The sequence below is a fragment of the Mytilus californianus genome, unplaced genomic scaffold, assembly GCF_021869535.1.
Source record: "Mytilus californianus isolate M0D057914Y unplaced genomic scaffold, xbMytCali1.0.p SCAF_18, whole genome shotgun sequence".
NCBI classification, from domain to species: Eukaryota; Metazoa; Mollusca; class Bivalvia; order Mytilida; family Mytilidae; genus Mytilus; species Mytilus californianus.
In genome coordinates this window covers 8,412,542-8,424,981 of record NW_026262666.1, presented here as the reverse complement: position 1 = coordinate 8,424,981, position 12,440 = coordinate 8,412,542, and positions in this window count along the sequence as shown.

Below are 12,440 nucleotides of genomic sequence, written 5' to 3'. Positions count from 1 at the left end.
CCAACAAACGACAACCACTGAACAACAGGCTCCTGACTTAAGACGGGTGCATAAAAATGTAGCGGGTTTACATTTTTTTTTGGGGGGGGTAGGACCTTTATCGGGACTCCGGAATCGGGTGTTTTTAAGCTCGGGATGTCGGGATTGATCCTTTCGGGATCCGGGAATTTTTTTTTCGAATTTCGGGATGTCGGGATTTAATTTTTTTAAATTCGGGACCTCGGGATTCCATGTTTTTAAGCCCGGAATTTCGGGATCAGGACCCCTCCTACCCCGCTCATTTTTTTACTGACTCTTATCCGAATATTTTTTATGATGTTTCCGAATACTGACTTTCATTTATTATCTTTGTCGTTTCTTTCCCCTCTTTTGTTATTTCCCCTTTATATAAATTCTCACGCTGATGTTTCAGCATCATTAATTGACATATCTGCCAGATTCCAGCACAGTGTAGGTTTATTATCAATTTGCAGAACTGTTCATTATAAACACACATAACGTCATGAATTGTATTTCGATGACGTATAATACGTCACCAGATTATTTGTTTTATTTTTTCGCAGCCGTTTGTTATTACTTGTAAACATCTAGAGACAACAATACACTATACAAATGTTCTATATACATGCAAGTACTCTTTTTAATAATCTTTGTATGATTAATAGCACCCCCTCATTTCGATATTTTTTAAGTATGGAAAGCAGTTTGTGTCATAATTTGCATACATAATTTTTGATACTTGTCGAGTTTTCAACACAGTAAAGCTGCACATATCATTTTTGTCTCACAGTTATGCAACCAAACTTGATATATTGTTATTGCTTTTATTTTGCTTGTGAATGTATGGAACACAATTAGTGTCATAAGTCAACTTTACATTTTTGTATGTTTTGTCTTATATTTTTGATTGATAGGTTTTACATCAATTGCAATCATTCATTGAACACCAGCATACCTTTTGTTATTCATGCTACCTTGTGTTAATAGAGTGGATTATATGACAATAAATAAAACGGTTATCTTTAATGAAGTCAATTATGTAATGCCCAAATGCCCAGCAAGAAATAGATGGAAGTCATTACAGAGGGGGGGGGGGGCTGATCCCAAGAGGGTAAGCAAATCACGCCCATAAGAAATTAAACCCAAACTGTGGTTCTATTTAACAGAGATACTATCAAGATCAAATTCCCCATGACAAAATTAGATTTTAAGTTAAAAAAAAACATGATTTTTTCACGAACCTATCATTCGAAACCTTGATCAGCAAAACAATGCATAAAGGGCGCACAATTCTAAAAAAACGCAGTAAAAAGAATTGGTAATTAAAACAGAAGACTAAATATTTTTATTATTTGACGAATCTTTCTAAACATTTGATGAAAGGACAAGTTTAAATAAATAAGATTGATTTAACATGTTTAACCTTAAAATAATCATAAACTTTTATTATCTTATTGTTTTAATTCATGTATGTTAAGGCTATAGCTGCTTCTATCACATTTTGCAAATCCAAAATTACCTGTAGCATATACGATTTGATTAATATTTGTATTTCGAGCGACCTCTTGCTCTTTCCTCTGAGCAAGTGAACATGTTTTATAAATATACTGAGACAAAACTATTTTTGTAATACAATGTGTGTTTACTTTTTCTTGCTACAAATAAACTCATCATAGATAGCAGGCTTAAAATTTTGTACGCTAGACGCGCGTTTCGTCTGCAAAAAACTCAGTGACGCTCGAATAAAAATTTAAAAGATTTAAAAGTGGCAAAATAAATAACGAAGTTGAAGGGCATTGAGGACCAAAAGTTTCGATTGATTGATTGATTGGTGTTTAACGACACTTTCAACACTATTGTGCTATTTCGTGGGGGTCAGTTTTTATTGGAGGAGGAAGCCGGAGTGCACGGAGTGAACCACCGATCTTCGGTAGGAAAACTGACAATCCTAGTCAATTAAGATTGGAGTCGAGTGCACCTGCCCCGTGCGGGACTCGAACTCACAACCTCAGTGTTGACTGGTTAGTGATACAGTCGTTCAACTACTTAGACCACTCGGCAACCGAGGCCCCAAAAATTTCGAAAGGTTTTGCCGAAAAACAGCTAAGGTACTAGTAGTATAGATTATTAAGGAGAGACTTCAGCAATCTGACCTTATTGTTAGGTATATTATTATAAAATTATCAATGATCAATGAAGGATATCAAACTACATTTGAATGTTGGTGTAAATGCAAAATATATACAATGTTGATTTTTTATTCAGATGAAATGGTGCTGGTTTCCTGTCCTTGGTGTTCCGCAGATCAGGGAAAATATGATGGCGTTCTTGCATAAATTATCTTTGTGAACTACATTTTGACTAAAATAGTGCTTGTTTACATCATCGATTACTTGACATTTAAAACGAAGTTTATTAGTTACCATAAAATTATTTCTTAAAATAAAACCTGCTGATATTTTAGATGTTCAGCTGTCTAGGTCATAATAAGAAATGTCTTCCCATTTCGCTACTTTAAAATTATTCAAAAAGATTGTTTGAGATACATGTTAGTTCTCAAATGTCTTTACATCCTGTAAGCCTGAATTTCACGAGCCAGTCACTAGGCAGATAGTTTATCCAAGCATATTATGTTTATACAAAAAGTCGAGCCAAAATAATTTGGGTCTAAAAAGAACTATTCTTTCAAATCATCGCAAAATATAACATAAAAGTCATAGCCAGCTGTGCTGCTTGAAAATGCAGTGCGAAAACCTGTTGCCCACTGTTTCATGTTCATATGTTTACGTTATTAAAAAACATCATTAAACCCCTTAATTAAAATAAAAAGAATGAACACAGTATATTTTCTGGAGGAGGAAAAAGGGGGAGGGGGGTGGGGGGTCGCGATTAAAAAATAATCTTTCGCACTTGCGTAATGAAAGTGTGAAATTAAATATATCTTTTTTTTTTTTAAAGTCAAATATGTATGAATATATTTAACGTAATTACCTGCTCCTATATGACCCTGCTCAGCCACACCTAAATCATCGTATTGTGGCTTTGAGAAATGTGAACGGGACTTATCAGAACGGAGAATTAATTGGCGGCGTAACAATGTGTGAGTAAACTTACTTTCTTGCAACGTAAATATGTCTCAAGGAGGGAAGTAGACTATACATAACGAGATAAACAGAGTATCGTGTTTTATACGTAAACATATTATAAAGTATCAATCGCTTGACACAATGAGAAATTTTTTGTGCAGGCACTGTGCTCAATCACCCCCCCTCCCCAACCACCACCACCACAATTTCAACAATGCTTAAGAAAACGGAAAGCTTTTTAGAAAAGCTATTACTTGTTGTCCTTATCATGACAGACTGTCAGTTGTGTGTACATTGACCCCCTTTTTATTTTGTATACAAGTTAATCGCTCAACTAAGATCGTATTCTAGGTGCTTAAAGTCATAAAGATAATGCAACGCTGAACAAAATAACTGGTATCTCTCTCCATTTGTTTATTCATTTGCATTCTTTATACAGGCAAATTCTGAAATCTTTTTCTACAAAGATTTAAATTTGTATTATCAAAAAATAAAAACCTGTAAAATTGAATTATAGATATATAGACTTGTCGTATTCGTTAGTTTAGTAAGATTAATGTGAAATTAGTTTAATATGTATTTGGTAGTAATGCCGCCAAAAATAATAACGATAAAGAGATGTGGTAAAGTGGTCACTTAGACAACCCATCGTGGAGTATAAGTCAATTTGTGGTCTAACAATGAGCAAAAGCAAAATAACAAAAATACTGAACTCCAAGGAAAATTCAAAACGGAAAGTCCTACAACAAATGGCAAAATCAAAAACTCAAACAAATGGAAAACAACTGTCATATTCCTAGCTTGGTACAGGCGTTTCCTTATGTAGAACATGGTGGATAAAACCTGGTTTTATAACTAGCTAAACCTCTCACTTGTATGACAGTCGCATATAATTCCATTATATTTACAACAATGTGTGAGCAAGACAAACAGACGTAATAGGTAAAAATGTCAACAATTGGGATACAGCAGTCAACATTGTGCTATAATCTTAATCAGTATAAAAACAACTATGTCAACAAAGAAAAACAAAATGGCATGTAGACACTCTTTAGACAAAGCACATAAGCAAAAAAGAAAGAGAAGAATACAAAAAATTACCATAGCACAATAACACAATGGCGGGATGTATAAATACCGAGCTACACCAAGAGATTATTACCAAAAATGGACTAAACAGTAAAGGTTAGAAATATACAAAGACAAAATAAAAACAACACATAATTAAGATGATTGACAACGTCAGTACCTAGAATCAATATACCTCCAGAACATCATGTATTAGTTGTGAAGTTGATACGTAATATTTATCAACAAGGTCTTTGCATCTTCCGATGAACTTTTTTCGAAAAAGGACGAGACGTTCTTTGACATAACCCTGGTTCATCAACTTCCTGCTCAAAACATACATCGTCTATTAAGATAGTAATGGCTCAATGTGAATCAATTCAAAGGAAAAAAACAACCGATCTGATTTCAGAAATCACTAGACAAAAATCAAATTTTGCTGACAGCAACCACAAAATACTTATAATAATCTTAAAACAGTCTCTTGAATATTGGGAAAAACACATACAAATGTTTGTGACTGATCAACCCTCATGCGAACGTTATGCACTGGTATTTGTACTTACATGAGCAACACGACGGATGTCGCATGTGGAACAGGATCTGCTTACCCTTCCGGAGCACCTTATATCACACTCGGTTTTTGGTGGATTTCGTGTTGCTCAGTCTTAGTTTTCTTTGTTATGTTTTGTATATACTGTTGTTTGTCTTTCGGTCTTTTTCATCTTTTTTGCATGGCGTTGCCCGTTTCTTTTCGACTTTCGAGTTTGAATGTCCCTTTGCTATCTTTCGCTTCTGTTTTATGCTTTTTAGAAAAAAATATTGTTTGAACAGCATATTTTCACATGAAACTTTTCAATACAATACAATATTGCGTTACAAGTTCAGTAGATATAAATAAAATGAAGTGTGTGGGATATGTGAATACATGTACAACCTACATCTAAACACACAAATATACATATATATATATACATGAAAACATGTGGTTAACATGTATAACTACATGTATAATACAGGACAATATACCAGGCTCTAAATAGCCCCTACTCTAAAATAGTTGTGATAGACTTAATAGATATAAAAATAAGAAGATGTTGTATGATGGTCAATGGGACAACTCTCCATCATAAACCACATGACATACATGTATGTTAACAACTATAGGACGCTGTATGGCCGTCGAAACCAATACCGCATAGTCATCATAGAGGCTACAAAACATTTTCATCATTTCGGTTTTATATTTTATCCGCCCAAACTGTTTACTTGGTGGTTCCTGGAACTGGATTCCTGGAATATCTCTCTCTCTCTCTCTCACGTGTAAAAACTAAAAAATACTTCTCTCCAGTCCCTCACGTGTAAAAACTACAAAAATACTATTACAGATTATATTAGACTTACGCAATACAAATGTAATCGATGTGGCATTGTTTTTTAATGAAGAGAAAAAGATCTTTTGCTTGAAAATGTGTCATTTGTTTTGTCGCTTGGAGTTACGCGATCTCAATGCAGTTTTAATATTTACCGGCAATGTGAATTAAAACTTATTTTACCAATAACAATTGTTCATCATCTTTAATAGTTGTGGGTAGCTGTTAATAAGCAACTAACCTTTAGAAGCATATGGTCAACATTAATGTGTCTATATAGAAATAAATCAAACTTTAAATCGAGTGTTCAAATGATGAATTATAAAAATAAAAATTTGTTTAATTTATTTGTTGCAATTGGGCTGGAAATCTGAATTCAGTAACTGCGAATATTATACTCTTAGATCGATACTTTGTGTCGGTTGTCTTTTAACTCTTTATGTCGGTTGTCTTTTAACTCTTTGTGTCGGTTGTCTTTTAACTGTCTTTTAACTTTTTGTGTCGGTAGTCTTTTAACTCTTTGTGTCGGTTGTCTTTTAACTCTTTGTGTCGGTTGTCTTTTAACTCTTTATGTCGGTTGTCTTTTAACTCTTTGTGTCGGTTGTCTGTTAAGTCTTTGTGTCGGTTGTCTTTTAACTCTTTGTGTCGGTTGTCTTCTTTGTGTCGGTTGTCTTTTAACTCTTTGTGTCGGTTGTCTTTTAACTCTTTGTGTCGGTTGTCTGTTAACTCTTTGTGTCGGTTGTCTTTTAACTCTTTGTGTCGGTTGTCTTTTAACTCTTTGTGTCGGTTGTCTTTTAACTCTTTATGTCGGTTGTCTTTTAACTCTTTGTGTCGGTTGTCTTTTAACTGTCTTTTAACTTTTTGTGTCGGTAGTCTTTTAACTCTTTGTGTCGGTTGTCTTTTAACTCTTTGTGTCGGTTGTCTTTTAACTCTTTATGTCGGTTGTCTTTTAATCTTTGTGTCGGTTGTCTTTTAACTCTTTGTGTCGGTTGTCTTCTTTGTGTCGGTTGTCTTTTAACTCTTTGTGTCGGTTGTCTTCTTTGTGTCGGTTGTCTTTTAACTCTTTGTGTCGGTTGTCTTTTAACTCTTTGTGTCGGTTGTCTGTTAACTCTTTGTGTCGGTTGTCTTTTAACTCTTTGTGTCGGTTGTCTTTTAACTCTTTGTGTCGGTTGTCTTTTAACTCTTTGTGTCGGTTGTCTTTTAATTGATTTGATGTGTCATGGCCTTATATAGCAACTGATTTTTACAGTTTGTTCATCCATGCATGTTGTGTTGTTACGTCACTGTCCTATGTAAGGATTTGGATTGTGTGCTCCCAACCATGTTAAACTCCGCCACATTATGTATATGCCTTTCAAAAGCTATGAACCTGTTATCTATTGATTGGTTTTGTTTGCAGTATGATGAAAAAAAAATGTTCACTGTAGAATAGAATTGATGCTGTTGTTTTTTGTTGTTCTTTTTTGTTGTTCTTTTTTTTTTCATTGTTTACCATTTTGTCATACCGAGGCCTTTTATATGAAACAAACAAGTATTATATCGGTTATGTTCGTTGCTGAAGGTCGTACTGTGACCTGTAATAAATCTCATATATATCAGTTGGTGACTTTTGATAATGGTCTCATCGACAATCGTACTACATCTCCGTATATTTGTACAATTTAGTCATGATTCGATGTCAATCTCCTGTTGGGACAGGGCTCAAATACAGTGTATAAAGTATTAATATTAATTTAATTGTTTTGATTTATCTTATTTTAATAGAGTGCTGCAAGAACAGTGATTACACTTTCCATTTTTTAAATGTCAGATTGTACTTTGACATCTTTAGGGACGACCATCTGATTTTCTGGGTTGGGATTTGAAAATAAATATCTTGTCTTGGTGAGAGATTATAATAAATAACATTTTTTGCATGAGACAGAATGAAAATGAATATATATTCTGCAACACAAAATGCAGGGATCAATCGTGTTCAAAAGTGCAAAAAAAAATTTCGAGCGACAAAGCAGACAAAATAAGCATGCGTAGTAACAGATGAAAATTGTTCTCTTACCGTAATCACATTAAGTTTTTCTAAATGCATACCTTATCGTTTTTTTTTTCTTTAATTAAAAAGATATGACCTCGAAAAGATTTACAAAAGATGTTAACAAAAACGTATATAATATATAATTATAACTTAGAAAACAAACGGAAGATGTATTTATCCCCGGCTTAGTATATTTCTAGGAGTTTGATTGGTTAACGCACGTCGTTACAAAACCCATAGCCCCTGGATGTTGCTAACCCATATCCCCGGACGTTGCTACCCATTACAACGGGGAATTTCACGCGCGTTTTCCTTAATTCCATGGTTGTTCCTTATGAAATATCGAATTCTGTAGATTTTCCATGATGTCTGTATAATTAAATACTTAATCCACTAACGATTTTATCTTATTACCTTGCACTCATTTTAGTAAATGCATCACTATGCAGCCACATTGTCAATGAATGGTACTACTGACCTAGCTATGCAAATGACCCACGTTGACGTCACACCCTTTATGATGTAACTCTCACAACATTGCGCGCCAAATTCGACCCATTTCAGTTTCTCTGTCTCTACTTTAAAAACGTCTTATATTTGTCTACCTGTAGGGTTCTACCAAAGGTAGAACCCTACACCCCGTTAAAAATATGTCAAATTCCCAAATTTCAATAAAAGATATTTAAAAAATGAAAAAAACGTTGCTTTCACGTTTCACTTTGTGGTCGAATTTCTCTAAAAATCGCCAGATTTAGACTAAAACCTCAGGGTGTACTTGGATACTTCAGGGTGTTAAAATATCCATATCTACGGATATGAACGTAGATAACTTATAATGTCCACCGGTTTTCATTGACTTTTTGGTTTGTAGTAAATCATATAAATAGAATATCCGCATTGTGTTAATTGTTAATCGTTTGCCAGTTGGACAACTAAAAAGATTGCAGCAGAAAGTAAGTGTTTTCTCAATTTTGTATTCCTTATTTATTTTACTTCACTTTTCAAGGAATCACTGTGACATTACAACTTCAAATCTAGTAAAGGTCTGCGTTACGACAAAATTACAATATAAATACGAATCGTTCTTAAGGATGTTTGCTCCTCTTGTTTTTGAATTTTTGCCAGATATTCGGAATGCTCTGGTTTTATCACTGAAGTGCCATTAAACATTTTACCCGCTAATACCTATTTTTTTTTCTTTTCATAATTTTATAACATATAGTTTAAAAAGCCATATTTGAAAATATTATGATATCTTTGTTATTATTTCATAGTTTTTGAACGAAAAAAGGGCACAATGTTAAATGTATGAAAAATCTAGAGAGAGTCATTTCCCGCCAAATTTTCAATGGCTTATATCTCGAAAACAAGCACACGGTCTTTATTTATATACTATCAATGTGTAACGGTCTTTTAAAAAGCTTGTTATTTTGAAACAGAGTAGCGAACATCCTTAAGCAGAGAAATAAGAAGAGAGAGAGAGAGTGAAGATGCAGGAGGGAATAGTCAAAACCATAAGTTAGATATAAACAGACAACACCATGGCCACAAATGCAAATAATTACATAATTTACAACGAAGAACATAGAAAAACTTGGAAAGATGAAGTAACACGAACACCATTAACAAGCGGGTTGAAGTCTTATGTATTAAAGAGTCAGCATTTTCCCTGCTCCAATGTTGTTAGCCATCGTGTTGCCCCTCTCCAGTTAACATACAGTGGTGATTTTAATTCCGATATTTTACAATCGAAGAATAGAATATGGGACTATGGTTACATGGTCATCAGGCGTAACATAAACGGTACCAATTTGACTGCACCAGATTTGTGTGACATATACACCACATAACGGTCAATTAAGAGGACATTCATTGGATATTCTGGAGAGGGGAGAGGTACATGTTTTTCTAACGGAATATATATCAATGTTCATATTTTTTTCCACGCGGCTTTGCCAAGCGAAAATTGATTCTGTTTTTGTTGTTATTTTATAGTTCTTATTCGGCCAGAATATTCATTTCCTGAATCCTCTCTTGCTGCAATATATAACTGACTTATATGAAAATACAAACAGGTAATAAAAAATAACATAAACAGAAGAAAGAGAAACAACCAAATGACCTAAATAGAATGGACGAAATGGAATGCAACGATCGTTAGCACACATCAGAAAAAAGTAACGATCGAGTATCATGAAACCTGTGTACCGTAAAGGGTAGCTATATATATATAGCAGTTCCTGCTTCAATAAAGACATCCGTAGTGTTAATTCTTTTTAAAAGTCAGTTGACGAAGCATATTCGGTGATACATGTAAGGCATCACACAATAATGGACTGGTCACAAGGGCGTCATATTCTAGACTTACATTTAAACCTACAAAGAGTCTAAAACATATCTTTCATCCTACAAAATATAATATTTTGGACTATTTCGTTATATATAACATAGATCACGCTTTCAGATTCAATTTAACGTTTATATTTTTTTCCAGTTTCAGAGGAAATTGCTTTTAGCTAATACGCATTATCAACGATGAAAGCTGTAACAGTTGTTCTTTTGTTAGCCTTGCTATTTTGTGTGTCTGTAGAAGGTAACGTCTCTTTATTCCCGTTATTAATAGAATAAATTTGCTCTGCGCAAGATAATTTCTAGCTACTTGTGTCAATTAGATTGTATACTAAAATAATTTTATTTCTCGGAAACAGCCAAATGAGAAAGACACAAATAAAGCAGTTTAAATATTCCTGAAGTTAACTTGACATGAAGGAGTCACAGTCTTTACTTGAGCACATTAATTTCAACATTATTTTTCACAAAAAATTGTCAATGCTGTATCTTTCAAGACATGTAAATACCGAAACAATAACAAGCAGTTAGATGATAGCGGTGGGAAGTGATCTCTGATATGTGTGGTAAACATCAATCCACGACCAAAAAATATTTTTAAAATACAAACACAAGAGTGTTATGCTGAATATCCTTACAATATCAAAAAGCATGGTGTGAGAACGACAGGCTTTTTGTGTGTTTGCTTTTGTTTTTAAATTGAGTGAGAAGAAGGGTTAGGGTTCCTCATTTCACATGTAAAACATTTTGACAATCGTACTTATGATTATACAAGTATTTAAAATGGGTATACTTATTTCCGTTATACATTTTTATCATATAATTCAGAAAACACTACATGTTTACCTGGCATAGATTATCATTTTAGAAGATGCTATACGAGTTCCATTTGATTAGTTTTTTTCAAATTAAATGATTTGTCATACTCTTATATTTTCAATTAGTTGCTGACGCCCATTACCCTGGATGTCCATTTGACCAACCAAGGTGTAATGCTCACTGTTTAGCTGATAGATGCCAGATAGGTTACTGTGGAGGCCTGGATTACAAGATTTGCAAATGTCTGGGTTGTTGAGGTAAGTAGATTTACACATATAATTTTTTAAGTCGGTGCGATGATGATGATGATGATGATGATGATGATGATGATGATGATGATGACGATGACGACGATGACGACGACGACGACGACGACGACGACGACGACGACGACGACGATGATGAGGACGATGATGATGACGATGATGATGATGACGATGATGACGATGATGATGATGACGATGACGATGACGACGACGACGATGATGACGATGACGAGGACGATGACGAGGACGATGACGAGGTCGACGACGACGACGACGACGACGATGATGGATAACTGTGTAACAATAAGTGGCACATTAATTGCATATTCAAGATGAGAATAGGTTTAAGCAATATGAATATGAACCCTGTTTTGTATTAGATCGAAACGCTGAGCCGGTTTTTTTTAACTTGCTAAGTCACAAGGTAACAGTCCGTATGGGTAAAAATGTCACCTTACCAGGACAATTATTCTGAATCCGAGCCGACCAGTGTTTGCTCTTACCGAATTATAGCCCGTGTTTAGCAGAAAAGTAGCAATAACAAATTTAAATGGATTTGGCTTGACCTGTTCAGGGATCGAAACTCTAGAGGCTAGCACGCTACCACGAAACCACCAAGGTGGCCTAGTCTTTTGGACTATATTATACCGTTTATTGCATCGTAATTTGATAATACAAAAAAATAAGCATTTATCATGATTTAATCTACCATATGCATTCACATAATTCATTCTATTGTAGAGTGAATGGAAGATTTGACTAAAATCGAGCGCTGAACAACAATGCACAAAACATGTATCTGCTTAGTTCTTGTTTTGTTTTTTTTTTTCCATATACGTTTCAATTCGAATGCAAAACTGTAATCTTCTCAATAATTATAACTATGCAGCAGAATACACATTAAAAAAACATATTTTACTTCTTGTAATTGTGTTTGATTATTATACATTGAACCATTTGAGTAAAATGAAAGTGACCATATGTTCAGCAGGACCGACTTATCCATCTAGAGAACTTTGATATCACCCCCCTCCCCCCTTTTCGTTTTCGTGCTGATCATCATTTTGATTTTTATGACTGTTTTGTAGACTTGAAATTTCGTCGCCTTGTGGGTTTTTTTGCAATGGTGTTGTTAGTTGTTTTATTAATTTTAAATGTTCGTCTGGTACTTCTTTTTTGCACATGATACCTCCTAATCTATATCAACTAGTCTAAACTCGGCAGATTACATTCAGGGCGGGTTCATCCGAGGATTGCCGATTAAGCATGTACAAGGCATTCGAAGTTCACCCTTATAACAATCCTGTTAACACAGAGATATGTCTTATCGTTATGCAGTTTTGATGATATGATGTAAACGTTATTGGTAATACTTTAACTGTGCAACAAATTCAGTTCATGAATCATGACTGCAGATGCAGGGTCAAATAACCTCCGTGGAGTACAA